At 44.8% G+C, this 17,223-nt stretch overlaps 1 protein-coding gene across 1 annotated transcript in view; it reads left to right on the forward strand.

Moving 5' to 3' along the window:
• Positions 1 to 17,223, forward strand: part of cadm4 (cell adhesion molecule 4) — a 150,962-nt gene that overhangs the window by 800 nt on the left and 132,939 nt on the right. The gene's annotated exons all lie outside the window — the stretch shown is intronic.

Genomic DNA, 17,223 nt, shown 5'->3' on the forward strand with positions numbered 1-17,223 from the left:
TGAAATCACAGCGTGCTGGTGCAAGCTTTGTGCGTCATGACATTTTATTGTTTTATTGTTTTTTTATGGGCTGGCAATGATTGGGATGCGTTGTGTGTGTGTGTGTGTGTGTGTGTGTGTGTGTGTGTGTGTGTGTGTGTGTGTGTGTGTGTGTGTGTGTGTGTGTGTGTGTGTGTGTGTGTGTGTGTGTGTGTGTGTGAGAGAGAGGGGGGACGCCAGGCTGTGACATATGGCGCTTGTGCGTACAGCGGTGCATGTATCCTCTCCAGAGCTTCGATTGAATATTCTGACAGCCACGCGAGAGCTCATAATAAATGCCCGCAGTGGACCAGACATGTGCCACACACCAGCCTCGGCAGTCGGTGTGTGTAACTGCGTTTATATTCTGCAGCAGTATATGTGTGTGTGTGTGGGGGGGGGTGGGGACTGAAAGGACCTTTGAGACCTTCTTCTTATCAGCCACAATAACATCTAACAATCTATTACAAAGCCTTGTAATGGCACCTGCAGCCCCTGTGCTGCTCTCACTCTCCACACCGGAGCATCTCAGTGTGGGATAGTCCTGCATGGCATCCCTTGCAGGCATCATATATCTCATGGCCGCTTCCCCTACAACATGTGCATCTGCTGCCAAAATAAAGGGGGATTTGGATAAGGCTCAATCATAACTCTGAGCAACTTCAGCCTCATGGTATTCTGTGCCATCTGCTTGCATGTCGATTGAAATGCAGACTCATAACAAACCCTATTAAATTCATCCCAAAGCTTCAGTAATTCTGACAGAAGCAGAATGGTAACGAGGAAATGCACACAGATGTTATTTTAAGTGCTTGTTTTTTTTTTTTTTTTGTGGTCTTTGCTTGTGCTCTGTTGGCCTTTGTTTACATTGTCCTGAGGCAGTGAAAGGGTTAAGAGCTAGGTCGGGCATTGTCATGGTCAGACCTGTGCTGTGCTGTTGTGATGATGTCTCTTGTTTAGAAGGGAGCACTCCTTTGCTCCGTAGCCATTCTCCTGCCTGCACTGATACCAACCTCACCATGGCCTGTGTATTGATTTCTTCCCCCTGTGTATGCGTTTGTGTCTATTTGGATGTCTGCTCAGTGTACGGTTCATTTTTATGCATGAGTGCGTAGGTGTTTGTATGATACTAACTAACTACTGTGTAAGATTTCAGTATGTGCGTGTGTGTCTGGCTGCCCATTTGCGAATATACTTGTGTGTTGCATGTAAATGTGTGTGTGTGTGTGTGTGTGTGTGTGCCTGTGCTGCTTACAGTGCCGGGTTTTGCCTGAGCTGCAGGCAACCTCTGCTGGGGGCTGCTCACTGATCACTGTCATTAATCTAGCCACTGACAGGGGCTGGGAGAGACAGGGGGCCTGTGGGTGGAGGGGTGTTGCTGGCAGGGAGTGGATGGAAGAAGGGGGAGAGGAGGAAGTGTAAAGATGGTCTGTTTCTGAACACCCAGCAGAAATGCACGTAATACCTTGCATGTGTTTGGAAAAAAACAAACAATTTCTGATAACAAATCATCACTTATCTGCAAAATCACTAACCATCTCAGTGATTTTTTTTCCCCTCCAAAGAGAAAAATGGCAAAACCAATTAGGAGAAATGGAAAAGGAAGAGAAAAAGTGGGAGGGGATGGGTGGTTGTTATTATGCTACGATAGAGATGGACAGATTGATTGGGTGGATTGATGGATGAGCGGACAGATAGATTGAGAGGGCGCTGCGAAGACGGCAAGGCCGTGGGAGACTTGGCCCTCTTTTTGTACGGAACGGAGGAGAGGCGGAGCAATGGAAAGATGGGGAGAGCGAGAAAGGCAAGAAAAGAGCGAGGGAGTGGAGGAAGAGTGGGAGAAGAAAGGCAGAAAGACTTCACAGTCTGTCTGACGGGCAGGCCTGAGGGACCCACATTGCACGCATACACACAATCCACTTGGAGACACATGCACGCACACACACAACCGGAGTCATTGCTGTGTGTTTGTGCACTTGGCTTGTGGGGGTGGCTGATCCACAGCAGCTGTGGGCCAAACTTACACTCCACGTACGTAACAAATGTGGTTAACTCCACCTCTGCTGCCTGCCCAGCCTTAATCGCCACCACGCAACCCTCCATCACTTCCATTCTTCCGCCTCCTCCCCGGTCCTCTCATATGCCTCCATTACCACCTGCCTTATCGCTGTGTGCATTAAATCACCTCCATTTGTTTATTTGAATGTGTGCAATGAGAGCCATCCGTTTGAGCTTGTTTCCCATCATGCTGTTTGGACCTTGGCTGGGGCTCTGGTGGTTGAAAAACGGCAGCAGTTGGACGAACTTGTGGGATGAGATTTGAATACCAATTATGGCTGGTGTGTGTGTGTGCGAGCGTGCACTGCACACACACACACACACACACACAATTGCACAGAGGCCATGCATAAATCAATGTCGGTGTAAGTCACAGAAGGGAGGCCTGGCGTGTAAACACAAACATCACGGAAAAATGCTGTACACACAAAAACTAAAAATATGGATGTGCATGAGCGCACACTAGGTGCAGAGGCACACGTGTACACATAGCCTACACTTTGCCTATAGACAGCTTACGTCGTACATTAGAGCATCTTTTGAACACAGGATAGGAATAGGACTGCTTATGCAAGAGTTTGTCTGAGCCCAATTGCAGTTTTTGATGCTTGTCAGACGCAGTTTGCATCATGCCAGAGTCAAGATTGCTTTTTTACCTTCCTCCACATTGCGCTAGGCTTGCTATTTCAGCGTCTTTCTTTGTTCTCTAATGCGCCGAAAAAGTCTTCACCATAAGCCAAGGTTTATCCTTTGATCCAAACCTTGGAGGGTAATTCACCCCCAAATAAAATAAACGTTGGCAATTTAATTAAAAAAGAGCGAGACCTTCCCTCCTTGCTCTCCTTGCCCTGCCATCTGCTGGTTCATGGTGTAAATTTGAGCCCAGCGCACAATCAGATTTCACTGTTACATTCTCTCTTTTTTTCTTCTCCTTGTGTGATTGCAAGTCTTTTGTAGGTCTAAATAATTGGACAACCTGAACTTGGCAGACAGTACTGGCATGGTCGTCAACAGAGGAGAAGCTGAAATGAGCCTTTAAAAAAAAAAAAAAAAGAAAAAAAAAGAAAAAAAGATGCTGCCTACCGCTGTCGTGCACGGGCCTGTTTGATCAACTGATGCAGTCTTAAAGGGTCCTGACAAGGGTGGCCCACTATCTCAGCTGAGCAACTGCCTTGGCATAAGCTCCATAAACAAATTGGACTGTATCGCTTCTTGGGCAAGTCACGACTGAAAGAGTTACAGAGCTTAGTGTGGGCTGCTTTTATTCTCCCATGGGGTTTTATAGGTCCATTACTCAGAAACAGAAGAAGTTCCTAGGTTCAGTGCAGGTGATGTATTTTACAGTAATTATCTCCTAATCTGCCCCCAGACTTCAGTGCAATCCATAACTCCTTGTTTTGAGCTGCTGTTGTTTGTGCAGCGATTGCATCTCAATAACCCCTCTAGCATTATAGACTAAGTCCAGGGAGGGTTTTATTTTCACTCTGAATGAAATGGAAATAAAGGGAAATGAGACAAGTCATTTTGGTACCACTGCAAGAATGCATCATATGACAAGGCCATCGCACATCCCTAATCACATCCTGTTTCCAGCACTGTGTTTTTGTCTTTGTGTTGTCCTCGTGGACACATTCTTGTGCAAACACAATACGTGAGGCACGATGATTGAGAGGGGCACACAAAGGCACCGATTGGTAATTGAAGCCTTATATCTCATTTGACCATTTGTTTAATTGTCTATTAGTGAAACTTTCTGTCAATCTAATCAGGCCAACGCTAATGTAGAAACACTCTTTATGACTGCCACCTCATCTCCTTCCCATTACTATTCCCCAGACAGTGGTGCTTGTGATTATCATAATGGTGATCTATGTCGTCCTTACGTGTCTCTCTCTCAGAACAACTGGCGTTTCACCAACTTTGCAGCTCAAGTTTTTTAATGCTGAGTAGGATGCCAAGGACGTCTCCTTCATTTGCTGGCATGCAAAGCCTGCCAATCAATCGGCAGCTCTCTGACGCAACCTGATTTGATTGGCTCTGGACAAAAGTGAACCACCGCCCCCCCCACCCTTTGGTTACAGCATTCTGTATTGTGACCTGACGTCCCCTGAGCCAGCAGCTTTCCTCTTGCTGCCGACCCCTCTCCCTGTATATTTGTCTTTGCCATGGGAGTGTGAAATCAGTAAACAGCGAATCCCTCCGCACTGCTACTTGGCATCACACACAAAAGGCAGTTGCTATTTGTTTTCTCTGCTGGGGTACAAGGTGTGCTTATGTTTAAAGCCAGTCAATGTTGAATTGCGGTCAGGGAACGGAGACCGAGGGACAATGATGGTATCCTGAGTCTGAAAAAACATGAAAAACACTAATGCCGTGGGGTGAACATTCCTCACTATTGGTGCCACAGTTTCCATGACTAAGAATAAACGTTTATAACTCCTGCGTGGCCCTGGGCTTGTTTAATACCCTCCCTCGCTGCTGTGACACCTGTCTCCACAGTTCCCACAGGGCACAGTGCTAACGTGGCTAGACAGCGGCCTCCGGTAACGCTGGTAACCAAGGTGATTATCCTCACTCAGGCACCGCAACGGAGCTCTCACAAGCTGTGATTGGACGAGAGAGGCTGATTGAGCTGAAAAGGGCAAGTGCGGAAAATTGTAGAGCTGGAAACTCTGTGTATCTGCCAGCACAGGGGCTAATACACATCTCATCGGGAGGACAGTGTCGATGATGATGTTGATGTGGAGGTGAGAGGAGGGGCGGGTGGCTTGTAATGAAGTGCACGTACGGGGGTAAAGGGGGGGATCGGTAAGGGACTTAAACCCAGGTGCAACTGTCAAGTCAGGGTGTGGAGGTTGCCAACAAGACCCCATTTCCCTTTCCCCTTGGGAGGTCTGTGTGTCCAGTGGCGGCTAGCTGATGAAGAGTGACCAGGCTTAGTTGGGGCATGGAGGGACTGATGGGGTCAGAGAGAGAGAGTGAAAGAGAGAGTCAGAGGGGGAGAGATGGCTGGCTGCACAGTGTATAAAGGAGTGAAGGAAGACAGCGAGGAGGGAAGGGAAAGCGCCAGGGGCATGCGTCACAGACCAGTGAAGCAAGGAAGAGCGGAGCAGAGGAGAAAGTCAGGCAGAGAGGAGTCCAACAAACGAGTGAATGATTGCGGGATTTCAGCTCTAAAATGGAGGGGTGTAACAAAAAAAAAGACAAGGGAAAGAGAGAGAAAGAGAGGGAGAGACGGCAACTCTTGCCGCACTGTGAATGACAGATTTAGAGGGGCCGAAAATGTTGAGGAGGGAGAGAAGGGGGGAGATTAAGAGGGTCGGACTGGAGAGAAAGTACAGGGTGCAGGGTGAGGAGAGGGAGGAGGAGGAGGAGGAGGGAGACAGAGAGATGGATGGTGATACATAGAGATAAACAGGGAGTGAGGGCGAGCACTGTGTAGGTGACCACTCCAGAGAGACAAGGTGTCATGATCGATGAGGTCACAGTACGCGCACACACACACACACACACACACACATAGACACTTCGTAGACACAAGCGAACAAGTGTTGAAATTGTTTCCCAGCAGCTCACGGCCAGTCCGTTCTCCTTCAGCGAAGCTGCGCGCCGCTCCGGCTCGGAGCATTAAGCCACCCACACACGCGCAGGGCTATTAATCTGTCTGCCATTTAGAATCCCTCTTCATATCATCGCCATTAATAGGTTCGCTTTGATGAGATTGTTGGATGCTGAAAATTGCCAGTCAAAGCTGAGCACTATCTACTGGGAAATCAGATGAAGATTTTTTGAATTGCGGACACAACAACGTTGAAGAGGTCTCGGATGAGTTTTCCATCTCCGAGAAGTCTCAAAGTGTCTCTCCCACGAGCGTCAAATTCATTTGAGCCTCGACCACGGCTGAAGTAGATAAAGTGGCGGCGTCAGACCCGGCAGTTACAGAAACATTCAGAGATGACATATTGTTTGTTTAAGTGTAATCATCATATTAATGAGTGTCTGGAAAGCATTTTGAAGTTAGCGGGGTGTCGACTTTAAAGGAACGGATTTGATAGGCAAAAGACGATCACATCTTTGATTAAACATCTTTACAAATGTTACAGAAGGCACAACTAGGCGTTTAAAGAACTAAACCCTCCTCTCAATGAAAGGCTAGTGATAACAGCAGTTGCCAATAGATCAAACTCAGATTACCAAGGTCCATTCTGGACAAATGCCAAGTGGTTGTTGACACAGCTACTGAAAAAAAGAGAAGAAAAAAGGTTTCCACTATACTTCCATGACATGGCTCCATGCTCCCCGCCGCTTCTCTGTATCTGTCTGTTTCCTCTTTATCTCTTTCTCGACAAGACAAGAACCTCAACATCAGGAGCAGAAAGCTTTCATCCACTTCATTAGCAAACCGTAAACAACCATTAATTAGTGGCAATTAATTAGCCGCACATGTAAACAATCCTTGAAAAGTTGGCTGCTCTGAAAGACCAGAGAGAACTTGTAGGCAGGAATAAGTGAGTACGAGGGAGAGGGAGAGGGACGGACAAAAGATGGAGAAAAGAGAAGGGGGGAAAAAAGAAAGTAGAGGGGAAAAGCCTGCGGTCATGCTTAATGTGCTGGGGCGAGATTTACTGCAATGATTTGCTGGGCTCTTTTGAGATTCATAAGGTCATCAATTCATGCTCTGCTTTCAGCGGGGCAAACAAAAGTGAGGCTACGCAGCCGTCTGCACCGAGGTAAAGAGAAAAGAAAAAGAAGCCAGACCAAAGTGGATTGGTGCTGTGATTGTTTCTGCAGAGATTGTTACAGTTGGCAAGGCCACTTAAAAAGTGGCCAAGCACCAGCGACCTTGAGGAAAGCTCTGGCTGATTCCCTCCCATGACTCATTTTCTCCTGAGCGGCTGGAGGGGGGTGGTGGGCATTTAAGTGCATGCGACTGATTCACCTTATGGCTGTTCGCAGGTACAACCCCTCACCTCTCATAAAGTTCCACCAGCAGATTGAAGCAGTGGTTTCAGCTCATGTCCGCAGACGTGTTCCCATCTCCGCGTCCATCTGTCGGGTGAATAATGTTAGCGCGGACCGCAGAAGGACCGTGTCCTTCCTCCCTGGCTGTTGCCGAACAGCCGCACGGTCTGTGATACTGAGTGAGTCTGACACAGGCCTTGGGCGGCAGGCACAGTTGCAGAGGAATGGTGGTTCATAGCAACTACCACCTGCTGGGCCATACTGGTGAATTGAGCTGTGAAGCAGCTTGTAGAGGCCAGTGGGGTTCTGTAGTCCCTACCAGAGTCGTTTTTAGCTTTGTAGACCATGTAGCCATGGACGACAAATGGTGTTTGTGTCCGCTATATGCATCCTAAAGTCTGGAGAGCAGCACAGAGTACACACAGCAAGACACTGTCGCCTCTTGACTGCATATACAGTAACGTACTTTATTGCAAGAGAAACTAATAAAAGAAAGCTGTGGGGGAATGTGCTTTCACTCTTGATTATTTTTTCTCATCCCAAGGGCCAAGATGGCTGCCATCTGTCCTCCCGTTTTATTAGAGCAATTCTGTCTGCAGTTTTAGTCACCAAGCTTGCAGTTTGCTGTATGTCTCAGTCATCATGATTGATGTCTGGGAATAAAATGTGTCGTCTTTTTATTCAGTGTTTGGAAAATATTTGACAAACATTATGGTTACAAGTGGTAGTTTACCTTTCAGTCTTGCACAACATTAGTGTAAACTTATATATCTGTGCTGTGGTTATGTCAGGTCAGCATGTACCAACAGCTCTTTGATTTTAATTTTGTAAGACAGGAAATTGAGGCTGCCAAAATGTGTGAAGACTGCAGTAGTCTGAGTAAAAAAAAATAAAAAATACGCAAGACAAAGTTAATTTCTCAGTGTCAGGATCAGATCATCTGATATAATGAAGAAGTGGTCTGAACATAGCAGAACAGAAAGTCATTTGACATTTTGGACAACTTTCTTAGAGAAATCTGACCCTGGATACCTCCAAGTTTCATCTGCAGAAATCATTTTTTCCGAGACTTATTTTCAGTGTGGAAAAAATTGTCATCTCAATTTCTCCGATGGAAAACATTGTTTATTTGTATGAACAATGTTAACAATGAAAATACTGACATAACATTGTGATGCCAAGATTGCTTTTAATCATGCCGACTTTCTCAACATCATTTTCTATGTCAAACTTGTGAATGCAATGAATACAGTAAAGTGGGGGGTGGTTAGTGACAGAGCCACTTGTTTTTGCAGTTATAACTGATGCTTATTTACCATGGAGATGGATTTTACTCGTGCTGTGGGGAAAGCGATTTATGAGCTTATGAGGAAAATTAAAAACAAACATAAACCACTGGTAATTAAAAAGCAGGTTGATCCCAAATGATGACTGATGTATAAATCACTGGTTGTGTTACAGAACGGTGCACAAATCTGGGCAAAGCAGGCAGGCAGACAGGTTGGCAGGTTAGCCCATGCACATCCACTCGCATACACAAATTTGCATATGCATGAATGCAAACATCACACTGCACCCGGGAGGATGTGGAGACCTTTTGGAGTTTCCAAACTTATTTACTGCAGTGTCATGTGTCCTGACACTTTTTTTTTTTCCCCCAATATCATGTTCTCTCTCACCGGTCTGCTTTTTATGAGCTTCCCAAGGAGACTGTAGACAAATGGATATACATGGTGTTCTTTTGGTCAAGTCATGCTTTTTCTGCCTTTTTGTTCTCAAACAAAACATGTTTTCTGTAGTGTTCTCTTCACCCTGCCTTTTTTTTAATGCCTTGTTCATTTTTGCCCCCATCTGTCTTTCTTTCACTCAGCCCCTCCCGCCTCTCTGATCTCTCACTCCCACATCTCCCACAGTGTGAAGCCAGTTCAAGGGCCTCGGCAGTGACTTAGTGTCTTTTTGTTTGTACTCACCATGATCACTCAAAAGCTTTTTTTCTTTTTTCTTTTTCTTTTTGTCATCGCTCCCTGTGTGCCTGTTTTTCTACTTCTAACCTTGCTGGTACTTAAATGCCAATGCCTTTGCCCATGCACACCCTCCACTTATCTGCTCCAGGTGCAGGTGCCTGCATGCATCTCCCCCAACTGTTCCTGTGAGTTTACAAGGAGAGAGAGGGGAAATCACAGATCGGTGAAAAGACAGAATTTTGTGAAGGGGAGGACTTGTCATTGCCAGGATCGCTTGCTGATGGATCTTTTGGCTAACAGTCTCTCCCTCCACCCTGCTGCTTGCACCCTGCTCCTGCCTCTCTCTTACACTGTAGCTGCAGGCTACAGGGATGCCAGGGCCAGGTATGGAGAAGTAGACAGGGGAGAGGAAGAGAAAAGGAGAGAGGGAGGACTGACAGGACCCAGGTGGCCAGCTTGAACGCCTGTGCCTCTGCTTCCCCCTCATTTGCATAGACAAAAAGGTTTTTTTCCCCTCTGTCTGACTCTTTATTTTCCTCACCCTCTCCTTCCATTTGCACATGCCACATCAATTCATTTCCAATATTATTTTTGTTTTTACCTCGCTGCTGTTGCTGTTTCTCAGAATAAGTTACACTTCCACTTCCTCCCTATTCTTTTAACTTTCTATTTTCTTTTTATAGTCAATTGCCTTATTTTTGTATTTTTTTACCTCCAATTGTACCCTTCTCTTCCCATCTCTCTTGCTCTGGGCTTGCTGAACTGTGCATTTTGCTTATATGCTGCACTGCAATATTCCGGAGGTGGAGGCTTATTTTCACCATACGTGCACTTCAGAGACCGAGCAGTACCCCCAACCATCTTCATTCATCTCCCACCCACCCTCTGTTACTCCCATGACTGTTCTAACTAACCCTATATCTTCTCTCTTGCTCCCAGCATCTTCCTTTCTCTCCCCCCTGACTCCTTTTATTTCATGCAAAGCCTCTGCATAACTTTGTGTTCCTGTTATTTGCAGCAAAGCAGAGGTTAGCTCCTTCATATTTAACTCCCTCGTCGACTTCCTACCAGTCTTCTTTGATCAGACCATCGCTCACACACAAACAGCCAGATGCACACTTCATCACTCTTGTCTTATTTTCTACTTTTTCCATCTCTCTTCTTTAACCTCTGTGGCACTTTATCTCACTTGTCCATTATATATCATGACTCACCTCCTCTACTTGGCTTGATCTTGGCGTATTGGCCATTTTACAGTTGTGTGTGTGTGTGTGTGTGTGTGTGTGTGTGTGTGTGTGTGTGTGTGCTTGAAAGAGCCTGAGTAGTATTCTGCTCGCACATGCAGGCACATACACATGCATCCTTGTCCTGGCGTTTTTGTCATGCCAACCACACTCCTAACTGACTGAGCCTGATAAATGATAGGTTGGACATAAAGAAGCATGTGCACATGAAGATTATGTTTTTAAATTCTTTTTTTCAAATACAATGCACAAACTAATATAAAATTCACCTTTATTTTTAGAGATATGCTATATAAGTATATAGCCGCCTGCATATATGAGCCTCTGTCTGTCAGATAGCTACATACCGATTTGTACACACATACACCCCCCCCTGCCCACACACACACACACACACACACAAGGGAACAGCTATAAGGTTTCCTCAGAATTGCTGAATTGAGTTATGTAGCCTGTCAGTCAACTGGCACACATACTCCTGACAGATTCCCTCCACACACACACACATCCGCCCGTCTGACGGTGCATATTTCGTATGGGGATGGGACTCAATTACGGCGAAGGTGAAAGAAGCAATAAACATGGCACAGATACAGTGAAGGCTCGCTCAGCAGCATCGCAGTCAATCACAGGGCCAGGTAGGTAGCCGCTGCCGCTTTGCTCATCCGGTTGTGAAGTGCCGGGAATGGCCACAGGTAGTGTGTGTATTTAGAGGAGAGGAGGAGAGGGGAGGGGAGGGGAGGAGGGAGTGGGTGGAGGTGGAAGTGCAAAACGCTGCCATCCGACCCTCCCGAAAATTATGTGGCTGTAACCGACTTACATGGACCCACCGCTGAGAGCACAGAGAGGTGGGATGGATGGAGGGAGGGAGTTGGGATAGGTGATGGGAGGGAGGGTGGGAGATGATAACAGCCCACCTTCATTTCTGTCCCCTGCACACACACACACACACACACACACACACACACACACACACACACACACACACACACACACACACAGGCAGGCAGGCGGTTATTTCCCACACACACGTACACACACTTGACTGTCAGTGGCACTGTAGCAAAGCAGCATGATTTGGCTGGCCACCCACGCTGAGGTCCAACACGAAATAGTGCATCATTTGCCCAGAATGCATCTGTTGTCCTTTTCCCATTGTCTGTCTATGTGTGTGTGGGTTTATGTGTGAAGCTGATACAACAAACACTTCACCTGATGTAACTGTTGTTAACGTGGCAGAAGCTGATTATGGTACAGTACATCATGTGACAAAAATCGCACCTGATCAAATGTGCAAAATACAAATTCATGACCTGGTTGATATTGTGTTTCTAATGAGAGTTCATAACAAGTTATGGATGGAAACATGAATGAATATTTTATTTGTATTAACCAGAACAAGTTAAAAATTAATTTTAAATGTATTTCCTTATTTCTGTTGGTTGTGACAACATTGTGTTCATCGCTTGCATGGCAGCCTAATAGGAGCAGAAATAAAAATGCACAGGTTGTAAAACCAGATCTCATCTTGGCCAAACTTGACTGGAGGAAGTGATAAATTATTGCCAACTGCTTATTGTAAACATTCATCACAGTTTACTTTGCACCTTCCTGCACCATTTTTCACCCTCTGTACTTGCTGCAGTTGTACTCTTGCTTTGAACTTGAAATTATGACTAAAATGTTGGCTTGTTCATAACGTCTGGCCAGCTACCAGTCTGTGCTGTTTTTGCTACTTACTTTGGTGAGTAGGAGATTATCATAATCAATAAAAAATAATGGTCACAGGCTAAGCTATAAAAATAAAAACCTGAGCTAGAATAAACTGAAATGATCCATCCTGTAAGTCCCAGCCACCTGGTTGCAGAACCTCTCTGAAGAGAGGGACCCCAGTGTGTTGGTGAGTGTTTGGCAGCCTTGGGCATGTTCACAAACTAACTGACAGTTACACTTGGCAGAGTAGCCCCCCCCCCCCCACACACAAAAAAAAGTAAATATATAAATAAATAAAGCAAAGAGAGCCAGACAGCTGACAAAATTCTGCTCCATCTCAGCTGTAACATGGAGCCGGTATGTGTGCTGTTGTTTCACCCAAGTGTCAAAGAAAGTAAAGCTGTGTTTTCGAGCTTTTAAAGGCACAAACTGTAAGTGTAAGTGGACCTAACAGACTCGAACGTACTTGTAGTTGCAGTTGTTGATGTTCTGCCATAAAACACACAGAAACACATACGCACACACACACAGCTCTGAAAAGTTTATACCTCTCAGTCTGCAGTCCTGTGGTTGCATGCAAAGCTGAGGTGGACAGATGCAGATGGATGAGTGAGCCCCTGACCTCTTAGACACATGTCCCCCAAACTGTGACTGTTTAGTGGTTATATCAACAGCGGCACATGAAGCTATACATACAGACTTGGTAACTAACTACAGCAGCGGTGGGGAGAGAGAGGAAGCGACTACCTACTGAGATTCTAATGGTTCCAGCGGCTCCTTCACTCACCTCAGCTACCTTTCGATCCTATCTGTCTCCCTGCATCTTTTATTCATTTCTTTTACCCTCAGCACATCCGTATTTCTTTCTGCCTCCTCCCGTCTGTCTCTCTCTCTCTCCACCTTGTCCGCCTCTGAATTTACCACCGAGGTTTGCCTTTTGGCAGTTCCTCAACCATTTTTCCCACCCTGCTCTCCTCTCCTTCTGTTTCCTACCTCGCGTTCCTCTTGGCCTCTCTTTCTTTCCGTCATACTCCCTTTTACTCAGTCTTGGTATCAAATCCCGTTCTTTTGAACTTGGCCCAAACCTCCCATCCTCTTGCCTCTGTGTCTCTCACTCTGCACCTTCTTTCAGACATTAAAGTTGGCAGAGAGTAATAGAGGGAAAGCCTCGAGGAGAGGGGAGCAAAAAAAAGTGGCATGGAGTCAGGGAGAAACCCGCGCGGTGAAGAGCATCGCAAACACGCTTCCGCCAGCTTTAGATTAATCTTATTAATTGCTTGTGAGAAACTTGGGGTTATGACACTCTTGTTATTGCTTTGTATTATTAATAAAAAGAGTTATGGAATGGAAGGGGCTGGAATCAATGAGATGGCTTAAAGGGAAATTAGACAAGGAGAGAAGGGGACAGGGCACAGGGACAAGCTTGGTGCAGCTTGGACATTGTTATTAGTTGCTGCTGCCCTTTAATGAGGGTTATTTAACGGGCCAGAAAACGGGCACACACAGCAGCCAACAAGCTGAATGCTGATTTGCAAGTGCAAGAACAAACCAAAGTCTGACAAAACTCCTTTTTACACTGAACTGGAAACAATGGGAGTGAAATATGAAGGTGCCGGAAAAAGCAAAGAACTTGGCCAAAGCCCTCCAGCCTCCTCGCCCTTAAATCCCCTCACTCTCACTGTTGGTTGTGGAGTCGTTTGTTTCACTTTTATCCTCATTTACCTCTCTGCGCTCCGGGTCTTTCTTTATTCCTCTTCCTCGCGTTCTCCTCTTTTCCCACAGCGCCTTTCTTTTATGGGAAATGTATTCATTACAGGACAATAAAGGTCTGATTGGAAAGACTGGACTGCCTCTGAGAACGGCCTGTTTCAAAGCGGGCAAGGAGACTATGTGATGACATTACACACCTGATGTCTTCACTCAAGGGTAGCGGTGATTTTCTTCACACTTCCGCTTACTCATCAGCTTTGAAGCAGAGCTCTGTGAAGGAACATTGTTTTTTTGTTTTTTTTTCATAAGATATTCTAGCTGAGGAGAGTTTGAGGAAATCAGGTGTGCTTTACTGCTGCACCCAGCCTGCAGTGCAAATATAGAGCTATTCATAGACTAGTGTGAACATGGGTTTTCTGAGCCACTTTGGTGACACCATATTTACATTTAACAACTGTCTGGAGCTCCGTGACACGCGTTCAATTATATGATACGTCTCCCCTGTGTAAACAACACGGTGGTGTAATGTGATCCACTGTAATGAAGACGTCTCAAGGGTGGGTGGCATAGATGGATAGGGCAACGCAGTCACAGAACCTCATCCGCTTTTCATCTCATCCTGCCTCATGACTCCCAACTTTCCTTTCCTTTCCTTTTTTATTCCTCTGCTTTTATTGTCTCCTCCCCTCCAAAAACAACGAGAAAATCCAAGATTTCAGTTGCACAGCATTTGTTAGATGACACTAATTGAGTTTACTTCGAACTCTTACACCTTAAGTACACACTCCTGTGTTTATTTATATATGCATCACCAGAAACACAAAACAAAATACCTGCAGTTGGTTTATTATTGAATTTAGATTGGTATTGGTCTGTATCTGAGAAGAGATTGAAATAGAGAAGATAAATAGAGAAATTTTGGTGTTCTTATTGGCCTTTAACACCAACCATTAATGATTAATAAAATACATTATAGCCAGCAGACACTTTTATTACTTCCTAGCTGAGAGAGATGAGTGGCATTTGATAGGAAAACAGTTCAGTAACTGAAACAATACAAACTCTGCACTGCACTGCACTACACAGCCAAGTGAATATCTGAAACTGTAACAATAAACCCAAACAAACCAATCTTAATAGAACTAAGTGATGGAGAGCGGTGCTACTCTGCGTGCCAGCTGTGGACTAATTAAAATAAACAATAAATAGAGGTGTTTTTGCTCTATAACATGCAGGGTGTTGAGTGAGTTCCAGGCCAGAAAGAGAAAGCAGCAACAACAAAAACATCTGACATTAGGTGTAAATACCTGTCACTATCAAGACTCTAACCTCAGGCTTAATAGCAGAACTTGTCAAGCATTTCTCCCATCTGAGTTCCCTAAAATGTGAGCTCAGACTGTCCATTTACACATAGTCCTCTCAGCAGCAGCTGCTGTCAGCACTCATGAATCCAGCCTTCAGGTGTGGACAAGTGCTACTGGGGGAAATGGCAGCAAAGAGTCCAAAATAAAATAAATGTGTGTAAAAAAAAAAGAAAAAAAAAGCAAAACTATGCATTGTTCTGTCAATTCGGTGTGAAATTTTTGTGCAAGGGCATACGTGTAATTCCTGTTCCCATAATTATCCAATAAGAGATGTCACCTAATCCCTGTTTGACCTTATTTGGACATGAACCAGACTTGTTTTGTCCTCGATCTGGCGCTGGTGACATCCAGCGACAGCTCCACAGCAGTCATTTTTCTAATTACACACTGATATCTTGTGAGCCATAATAGCCTTTATGATGTCATGGTTGTTGTTTTTTTTCACCACACAGTGCACAATGTGGGTGAGCATGCTATACATTAACCTATCTGCTCACAAAAGAATGAAATGTTCATGCAGAAAGACGGATGTTAATTCGCTCATCTATTAATTTTATGTGGAGCCGCATTGAGAATCTGTTGAGACCGACAGCATGATGTGCAGCAAAGATTAAGCCTCCACATAGAAATGTCACCCAAAGCCTAAATTTCCTCTTTGATGTTATCTTTCTCTTTGCCACGGCGCTATTTCATACTCAGCTCGGCATACTTGTGAAGGTCTCCGTGAGCATGGTGCAAAGCATGCATGGAGATTAATGAAGTAGTTGGAGGATAGAAAATTAGCCGACAGTTATTTTGGTAATTGATGAAGCATTTAAAAAGGTTCTCCTATGACTTTTGTGTCGTGCTTGGATAATTTCCAGCTCTTTTAGAGTGGTGTTAATTCAGCTGTAAGTTCACTTTGGAAGCTGCAGTCTGTGCTGCTATTGAATTGTGTGGTGTTATAGCCTAGTTGTATTACTTTTTTGTCCATCCCTTTTTCAAATTAAGGTTGAATAACAGAAACACTTTTCTGTATAATGCATTATGTACCATACACGCCTGTGACATTGACATTTTAGTTCTCTAAAAATGAACATTATACTCTTCATGAATGTAGTTGGTCTACTCAATAAACTAGATATTATACTGTATGGTCCTCACTTGTTGGCATATTTCCTCTGTGCTTGTATCTACATTTGTTTATGCAAGAAGAGTGTAAATCCAACCAAAGCACAAGCACAGTCATAGGTAGTATACGCCTGCACATTTACTGACATGCAGACTGCACACTTCATACACAACACGTACACATACAATTACCACTTTCATGTCTTGGCAAAGCAGAGACTATCTCAGTCTGCAAAGATTTACCTTGCCCGTGTAGAAATGACCTGTTTTATTTGAAGTCGAAACCCATCAGTTATCGCAGAAAATGTTAATACACCAGCATTATCCACCGGCTGGAACACACAGCACAAGGTGTACGTCCGATTCGCGCTATAAATGAGATGAGAGATATTTTTTCGCCTATGCATCTTTACTTTAGCTTTTTCATTTTGGTATATTAATGTGTTTCAAGAGACGTGTGTGTGTTATCTGTGTGTGCACGCTTTTCGACTTGTGTTTGTTGCCGTTTCCGTTTTTGAAAGAGTACAAAGAGCCCGCGGTGGGAGTGGAAGCTCAGCCTCTAGTGCTCTAGGCCTCCGATGGAGAGATTAGCAGGGAGAGCTGCGAAATAAAGAGTGTTAATTAAAAGCAGAGAGTGGGGGTGTGGGAAAATCAGGTAAGGGAGATAACATGGAGTCAGAGAGCTGAATAAAAAAATTATTTACCTGCGCCCACACACACACAAACACACACACACACACACACACACACACACACACACAGAAAAAACCCATTTTAACCTGAGAAGATAGGGGTTGCGGAATAAAATGAGCAAGTTAGTGATGCGGAAAGTGTGCAAGAAAGGGAGCATCACTGAGTAGGAGGCAATGGGAATAAGGGATTAATTGAATCTGGTTTTAATCCTGCTGTTTGTATCTGCTCCTTGTATATGTTTTTTTTTTTTTTTTGCCTAACTTTAAAGGGTGGGCTGCTGTACGTGTTCTTGTGCTCGTCCCAGGGGTCAAACAAGCAGGGAAAAAGTTGAAATGAAGTCAAAGCCATTGGGGCTGTGATCTCAGATTAGGATGAGGAAGGAAACTA

Source organism: Trachurus trachurus (genome assembly GCF_905171665.1).
Source record: "Trachurus trachurus genome assembly, chromosome: 16".
Taxonomy (NCBI): Eukaryota; Metazoa; Chordata; class Actinopteri; order Carangiformes; family Carangidae; genus Trachurus; species Trachurus trachurus.